The sequence below is a fragment of the Gopherus flavomarginatus genome, unplaced genomic scaffold (assembly GCF_025201925.1).
Source record: "Gopherus flavomarginatus isolate rGopFla2 unplaced genomic scaffold, rGopFla2.mat.asm mat_scaffold_74_arrow_ctg1, whole genome shotgun sequence".
Lineage (NCBI taxonomy): Eukaryota > Metazoa > Chordata > Testudines > Testudinidae > Gopherus > Gopherus flavomarginatus.
In genome coordinates this window covers 267,677-275,727 of record NW_026115153.1, presented here as the reverse complement: position 1 = coordinate 275,727, position 8,051 = coordinate 267,677, and positions in this window count along the sequence as shown.

The window sequence follows — 8,051 nt, the reverse complement described above, 5'->3', positions numbered from 1 at the left end:
AAGGGTCAAGCCAACCAGCCCATTTAGGATGGGGGAATCAACACCCTTTTTTCTGCACAGCCACTGACGATCAGCAGGATTCCTCCTTCTCCTCCCTCCTGTGCCTCGGTGCGACTAAATCTCTGCACCTAGACAGCCGGTCCATCTGCTGCACCTCAATCCCCCATGCCTGAGCTTCCCTGCCAAAGTCCTGCACCTGGTTCCATAGAATTAAGTCTCACATCTCACTGGGAACTCGATTTCTTGTGCCCAGAGAGTCTCGGCCCCTGTCAGTAGATGACCTAAGTCTGAGAAACACAGTGTCCGTCTTCTCTAAAGAAGTACTTGGAGAGGTTTTTCTTATGTCACCACATGGCCTAATGGATAAAGCATCTGACTTTGGATCAGGTGATTAAGAGTTCAAGTCCCTTCATGGTTGTGCTTGTGCAGTTTTACTATTGTGCTGAAAATCCTGCTTCCTTCAGGGCTGGAACCTCTTCTTGGTCGCTCAGGCCAATGCTCTGGCTTCAGCTAGAGCCCCGGGAAGGAGTCGGGTGCTGGACATCCCAAAGGCTGGGACATGAGCCCCAAGTACTTCCAGTCTAGCCTTTGCTGTTCCTGACTTGCCAAAGAAACTGGGCAGCTGCCTGGGCTGGCGTGTAGAGCAGTTTCCCTCTTCCAAATATGCGCCTGTCCCTGTACTTGAGGGGGCTTGGTAAATAGCACCTTGGGAGCCTGAGTGTTTCTCTGCTTCTTGCCAGCTGGGGAAAAGCCTTTTGGGGTAAAATCTCCTGCCCCACTGCAAAAGTGAGCACTGTGAGTGGGAACAGACAGAGGCCACACCGGGGGGCTGGCCCTGCTTTCCTACCTTCTTCTGATGTTGGCCACAGAGCATCAGCAGCCGCCTTGCCTGCTGGTCTGCGGGTGGCCTTCAGTGAGTGTTTGGCATGGCAGGGAGCAGGCTGGCTAGAGGTCTTTGTCGCTGTCTGCTGGCCACACATAGGCATGGTCCTCCCCTCTCCTGAATAGCCAGAGTTAGTCTGTGCTTGAAAGCAGGGACACAGGAGACTCAAAACAGGAGGGTGAGAAAGACTGCGAAAGGACCTATGAAGACAGCACACACTACAGGGACATTGCCTGGTGAAAGGATGTGGAGACACCAAGTTGCCCCATTTTTCCTGGTGCCCTACGCAGCTGTGTACTGCTCCGGCGGCCAGCCCGATCCCCCGGCTGGCTGAGACGGCCAGGAAAGCTGCCCCTGCTCCGCCTCTTCCCCAAAGCCCCCACTCCTGCTCTGCCCCCATGCTGCCTCTCCCCACCCCTGCTCCACTCCATTCCCCCCCCCACTCCACCCCTTCCCCTTAGCTGCATCACGGTGGACTGTAGGAGGGATCAGTCTCATCCTGCACTCACCGGGCGCCGGGAAGTGGAACGCCCTGGCCCCAGCCTGCTCTGCTCCACCAGCTCCCTGCTGCGGCGCTGGTGAGTGCTGGGGGGCGTTTCCCCCCACCGCCCAAGTTCCAAGGCTGGGAGCAGAGTGCAGCAGGCTGGGGCTGGATCACTCCACTTCCCACTGCCCCGTGAGTGTGGGGTCTGGCCTGCCCTGCAATTACCGGGCGGCGGGAAGTGGAGTGACCTGGCCCCAGCCTGCTCCACTCTGCCAGCTCGGACTGGGGGACGGGGTGTTGTGTAGGGCACCAAAATGTCTAGGGACAACCCTGAATAGATTTTTCCACAGGGACCGATGGCTGTTAGAATAGAGCTATTCAGGCTGCTTGTACAGGCCTAGACTTTAAGAACTTAGGTGTATTTTTATCACTCAGCTAGTGACAGGGGTATAAAACAAAGAACCAAAGTCCCAGTCTGCCTGTCTGGGCCTTCTCTCCCTAGGAGAGTCTGAGCCCTTGTTCGTAGGTGTCATAAACAGATAGTTAAGGGTTAATGTCTCTTTTACCTGTAAAGGGTTAAGAAGCTCCATAAAGCTGGCTGACACCTGCCCAGAGGACCAATGGGGGACAGATACTTTCAAATCTTGGTGGAGGGAAGTCTTTGTTTGTGCTCTTTGTTTTGGGGGTTGTTCGCTCTTGGGACTAAGAGGGACCAGACGTCCATCCAGGCTCTCCAAATCTTTCTGAATCAGTCTCTCATGTTTCAAACTTGTAAGTAATTAGCCAGGCAAGGCATGTTAGTCTTATTTTTGTTTTCTCAACTTGTAAATGATCCTTGTTTGCTGAGAGGATTTTACCTCTGCTTGCTGTAACTTTGAACCTAAGGCTAGAGGGGTTTCCTCTGGGCTATATAAATCTGAAAAGTATTTTCCATCCTGATTTTACAGAGATGATTTTTATCTTTCTTTGTTTAATTAAAAGTTTTTTCTTTTAAGAACCTGATTGATTTTTCCTTGTTTTAAGATCCAAGGGGATTGGGTCTGGACTCACCAGGGATTGGTAGGGGAAAAGGAGTGGGGATGGTTAATTTCTCCTTGTTTTAAGATCCAAAGGGTTTGGATCTGTGTTCACCAGGGAATTGGTGACGCCTCTCAAGGCTGCCCAGGGAGGGGAATGTTTTGGGGGGACAGGGAGTGATCCAGACACTAACTTCTGGATGGTGGCAGTGTTACCATATCTAAGCTAGTAATTAAGCTTAGAAGGGTCCATGCAGGTCCCCCACATCTGTACCCTAAAGTTCAGAGTGGGGGAAAAAACCTTGACAGTAGGCTAAGGCCTTTGGCTAAGCAGCAGGGGCAGCCATACACTGGGAAGTGAACGGTCACATCCTCACCTCCCAAACCCGTCACACTGAACTAAGGTGGGGTTGGGCTGTTAGGAAGATGATCCTGTCCCAATAGTGTCCATCACCACCAGATAAAGAAACAGATCTTAAGGGAGCATCCGGTCTGGCAAGAAATCTCTTCTCAATGGTTGTGGTTGTGAAACCGTCATTTCTGTAGAGTTTATCTTTATGGCCCCCGCTTTTCTGTTGTCAATCTGTCTGGTCCTCTAATTCTTTCTGTCTGCTGCAGAATTAATTTTACTGGCTGTAAGTTAATTAGGGGAGTGGGATGAAATTGGTTAGAGAATTCTGTTACAATAGGTTAGAATTGTTTAATTACATTTCAGTAAAATGATTGGTTAAGGTCTCGCTGAGAATATTACCGTATAAACTGGGGTCAAACAGGCAGTGGGCGGGGAAATTGGAATCATGCTTGCTAACGGGGGGATGGGAATAGGGAACGGGGAACAGGGACACAGGCAAGGCTCTGGATTGTCGGAGCTGGGAAGGGGGATGTGAGGTAAACACTCTGCAGTGTCAGAGCTCATAGACTCATAGACTTTAAGGTCAGAAGGGACCATTATGATCGTCTAGTCCGACCTCCTGCACAACGCAGGCCACAGACTCTCACCCACCCACTCCTGTAACAAACCCCTGACCTATGTCTGAGCTATTGACGTCCTCAACTCGTTGTTTAAAGACTTCAAGGTGCAGAGAATCCTCCAGCAAGTGACCCGTGCCCTACGCTGCAGAGAAAGGTGAAAACCCCCCAGGATCTCTGCCAATCTGCCCTGGAGGAAAATTCCTTCCTGACCCCAAATATGGTGATCAGCAAAACCCTGAGCATGTGGGCAAGACTCACCAGCCGGACACCCAGGAAAGAATTGTCTGTAGGGATGTGGGGTAAACACTCTGTGGTGTCAGAGCTGGGTAGGGAACACTGGGGAACGGACTCTGTCCGTGTATAGAGATCAGCCTGACTGGTGTGAAGGGCTTTGGAGTCTGCTTGCTTGGAAACTAACCCCAGTAAACATCCTTCTGTCTGCGCTTCGGACTTCTGGTCTTTTGCTGCTTGCTGTCTGTGTGACAAGAGCCAGGGAAGCGGGCAGGGGAAGGGAAAGCCCTCTAACAATGGCTCCTTGCTCCTCTCCCTCCAGGCTCAGGGGTCAAGGATGGGCAGGACTCCAGGCTCTGCTTGAGGGATCCTGGCACAGGGGCTGGTGGGGGAGAAAGGATTGTAGATTCTGACCTGCACTCTGGAGAAGAGGTAATAAGTGAAGGAGTATTTTTGATTCTTACGTTGCTTCAATGTCCCCAGGGCTAGAATTCTACATTCCATAGGGCCAAATGAGGGGGTGAAGCCATTTGGCTAATGAAAACCAGTGATCCAGGGGAGGTTTGCACTCACAACCTCAGCACTGCCCTATAAGTACTGTGTGCTAATCAATTGTGCCACTGGAGCACCTGCTAATTCCTAGTCTCTCAGTCCCCTAGATTGATAAAGGCAAGGAGTGACCCCAAAACATTCTCATTGGGGTTAGGAGCTGGTATCAACAAGTGTTGTACTTGGTGGGGTGGATTCTTCTTAAGGCTTCCAGGCACCATTTGACCCTTTTGTTCGTCCCTGTGTAATAACAGAGCTGACTGAGACTCACTGTAGAGTCTTGCTGCAGACCAACAGATCTGAAATCACTGATCACCAGGTCTGAGCATTCGTCCTGCTTTGGGACAGTGTCTCTCATCCAACAAACTGCCCAGTCTGCGCTAGCAGTGAGGCTCCCTCACTAACAGCTGAAATCAGGGAGAGCTGTGTGAAGTGCTGGGACCCAGGGGTGCCTGAACAGGGGTGAACAACACCCCAGGACTTTTAAAAATGGGAGGGCTCTGCCTTGCCACTTTGTAATGACCGTAAGAGTGAGTGAGGGTGGGGAGGGGGCCGAGAGCAGTGAGCGGGAGGAGGGGTCTTGGGGGAAGAGGCAGGGTAGGAGTGGAGGTTAGCAGGAGGGGTGTGGGGAGAGGACTACCCGCAGCAAGTAATGGGGGTGGGGGCATGCAGGGGAACTGCTCCCTGTCCCAGCTCACCCCTGCTCCGTCTTCTCCCCTGAGCACGCTGCCCCCGCTCTAATTCTCCTCCCCTCCCAAGCTTGCCGCACTAAACAGCTGATTAGCACCGCAAGTCTGGGAGGCGGGAGAAGTGGAGCGGCACCAGCGTGCTCAGAGGAGAAGGCAGAGGGGAGGTGAGCTGGGTTGGGGAGCTGCTGCAGGGGGGGCTGCCTGGCTCTTTGCCATGGCCCCCGCCCCTGCTCCGCCCCAGCCCTGCCCCCCCGCCCCTCCGCCCCTGCACTCACTGCATGGTCCACTCCTCTGGCTCCCAGCCATGCTGCCGGCGAGTGCTGTGGGGCAGTTCCCCTCTCTCCCCAAACTTGGGAGCCAGGGGAGCAGAGCAGGCTGAGGCCCCAGGCCTGTGTGTGGGGAAGCAGAGGGGGGCTGGTCCCAGGCCTCTGTGGGTGACAGGGGGTTGGCTACTTCCTGCAGGAAGTGGAGTGACCCGGCCCCAGCCTGCTATTGCACAATCCCCAGCCATGCCGCACAGCGTGCCCCGAGAGGGAGTGGGGGGCCAAGCAGATGATCCAGCACGAGGGGGTCATTCTCATTGATAGCTGTCTCGTGGCAGTGAATTCAACAGGCCTTGGCACATGCTGTGTGGGGCAGGAGGTCCTTGTATTTGGAGCAGTGGGAGTGAACTGCGTGCAGTTGTGTCTCTGAGCACAACTGTGAATGTTATGGTGTGTGTGGGGGGTTATTGTGAGTGTGGCTGGGGGTGTGAATGTTTCTCTCTCTGGGGGTTGGACTAACATGTCCCTCTGGGTGTGTTGTATGTGAGTATTCTTGGGATTGTGTGAGTCCCTTTGTGTGTGTGTGTGTGTGTCACTTGCTGCAGAATACAAAATCCTGCAAAGCCATTTCCTACTGGTTAGCCTAGCAACACACTGATACAGTGTCACAGATGCACACACAGACAGAGCAGGGCTCAGCAGAAGGCAGCAGGGACACACACGTCTCCCCTGGGCCAGCTTGGACAATTGTCCATCACTACTCGGCACAGTGCTGGTGCCCCCACACGAGGGTGGGCAGTGACTGGGGAGAGAGGGCAGATGTGCTGGATCTTTAAAAGCAGCAAAGAGTCCTGTGGCACCTTATAGACCAACAGACGTATTGGAGCATGAGCTTTCGTGCATGAATTCCCACTTCGTCGGCTAGATTCAGAAGGAAGCACTTTGGGAAAATCAGTCAAGGCCCTTAGCAGAGCTGGGACACAGACCCAGTGACCCCTGCACCACCCTGGGAGGGCAGTGGGGTTTAGTGGTCAGAGCAGGGAGGGGCTGGACACCAGGGCCCCTGGGTTCTATCCTTGGCTCTGGAAGTGGAAGGGGTCTAGAGCAGGGGGACTGGGATCCAGGACTCCTGGGTTCCATAGGGGAGACTGTTTTTCCCAGTGCTTCCCTCCCTAGAGATCCCAGCCCAGCCCCCTAGTGGAGACTAAGCAGGAGTCGGGGGAGTTGTTCTCCCACTCTGGAGTTATGATTCAAACTCCTCCCCCAGGGAATGTGATATCACAGAATCTGCCCCCCCCCCAACACAGAGAAAACTAGTGGGGTTAGGAGGGTTCTAGCTGCAGACACCCCTTGTCATTGCAAAAAGCCCCCAAACCTACTTGCACCCACAAAACACCCTCTCAGGCTATACACCCCCTGCTAGGACAGGACCTCTTGCTCCCACCCCTTTTCTTATCACCACAAGCTGCTCCCAGCCAGGCACCACACCCCATTCACACACCTTTTGTCACTACGTAGCTCAGTGGCAATCACTGCCCCGAAGTGACTCCGGTGCAGGCACTCCCCTCACGAACTCCCCACACTGGATTCTGTCCACACACAGAGAATTCTCTCTGCCCGGCTCCTTCGGTTCATCTCGCTGCTCCCCGTACTGCCGCCAGCCACTGCTCATCTGCATAACCCCGCCCACGGACACGTGACACCTTCTGTCCTGCTGGTTTCAAGGGAGTGAGTTGCCCTTGGGGAGTGAGCAGCTCACAGCACGTCACAGCCCCAGCGCACGTCACAGCCCCAGCCAGGCCGGCTCCAGGCACCAGCTCAGCAAGCAGGTGCTTGGGGCAGCCAAGGGGAAGGGGCGGCACGTCGGGCTCTTTGGCAGCAATTCGGCAGCAGGTCGCTCGGTCCCTCTCGGAGGGAAGGAGCTGCCACCAAATTGCCACCGAAGAAAAAGGCGGCGCAGTGGAGCTGCCACCGAATTGCCACCGAAGAATAAGGCAGCGCAATGGAGCAGCCGCCGATTGCGATCGTGGGTTGTTTTTTTTTCCCCGCCACTTGGGGTGGCAAAAACCCAGCCCTGGCCCCAGCACGTCACAGCCCCAGCACACATCATAGCACGTCACAGCCTGGGGCAGGGAGATATTGGGGGAGGGGATGAGGGGAGAATGGGGGACGGAGAGACCCAGCCTTATAGACCCATAGGGGCAGGGAGATATTGGGGGAGGGGATGAAGGGAGGGAGAGACCCAGCCCCATAGACCCATAGGGGCAGGAGATATTGGGGTCAGGAGGAGAGGAGAGGAGGTTGGCAGAGACCCAGCCTGGAGTGCAGGGAAAATGAGGTGGGGTGGAGGGAGGTGGGGAACAGAAGAGACATGTGTGGAGTGGTGAAATGTTGGTCCAGGGAAACTGAGTCTCTCCCAGGACATGCTGTGCAGTGGGGTGCACAGGGGCAGAGAGAGAGACCCAGCCCCACAGAGCCCAGGAGGGATATTGGGGGCAGGGGAGGGATGGAGGGATGAGAGACCCAGGGCCAAAGAACTCCCATGGCTCCCAAGTTTGGGGGGAGGGGGGAACCACCCCACAGCACTTGCTGGCGGCATGGCTGGGAATCAGGGGAGTGGACCAGGCTGGGGCTGGGTCACTCTACTTACCATGCAGTGAGTGCAGGGGCAGGAGGGCGGGACTGGGGCGGAGCAGGGGCAGGGGCCATGGGGAAGAGCCAGGCAGCCCCTCCTGCAGCATCTCCCAGCCCCAGCTCCCCACTGCTCTGCCTTCTCCCCTGAGCATGCCGGCACTGCTCCACTTCTCCTGCCTCCCAGGCTTGCAGTGCCAATCAGCTGTTTAGTGCGACAAGCATAGGAGGGGAGGAGAATTAGAGCGGGGGCGGCGTGCTCAGGGGAGAAAACAGAGCAGAGGTGAGCTGGGACAGGAAGCGGTTCCTCTGCACGCCCCCGCCTTTGTTACT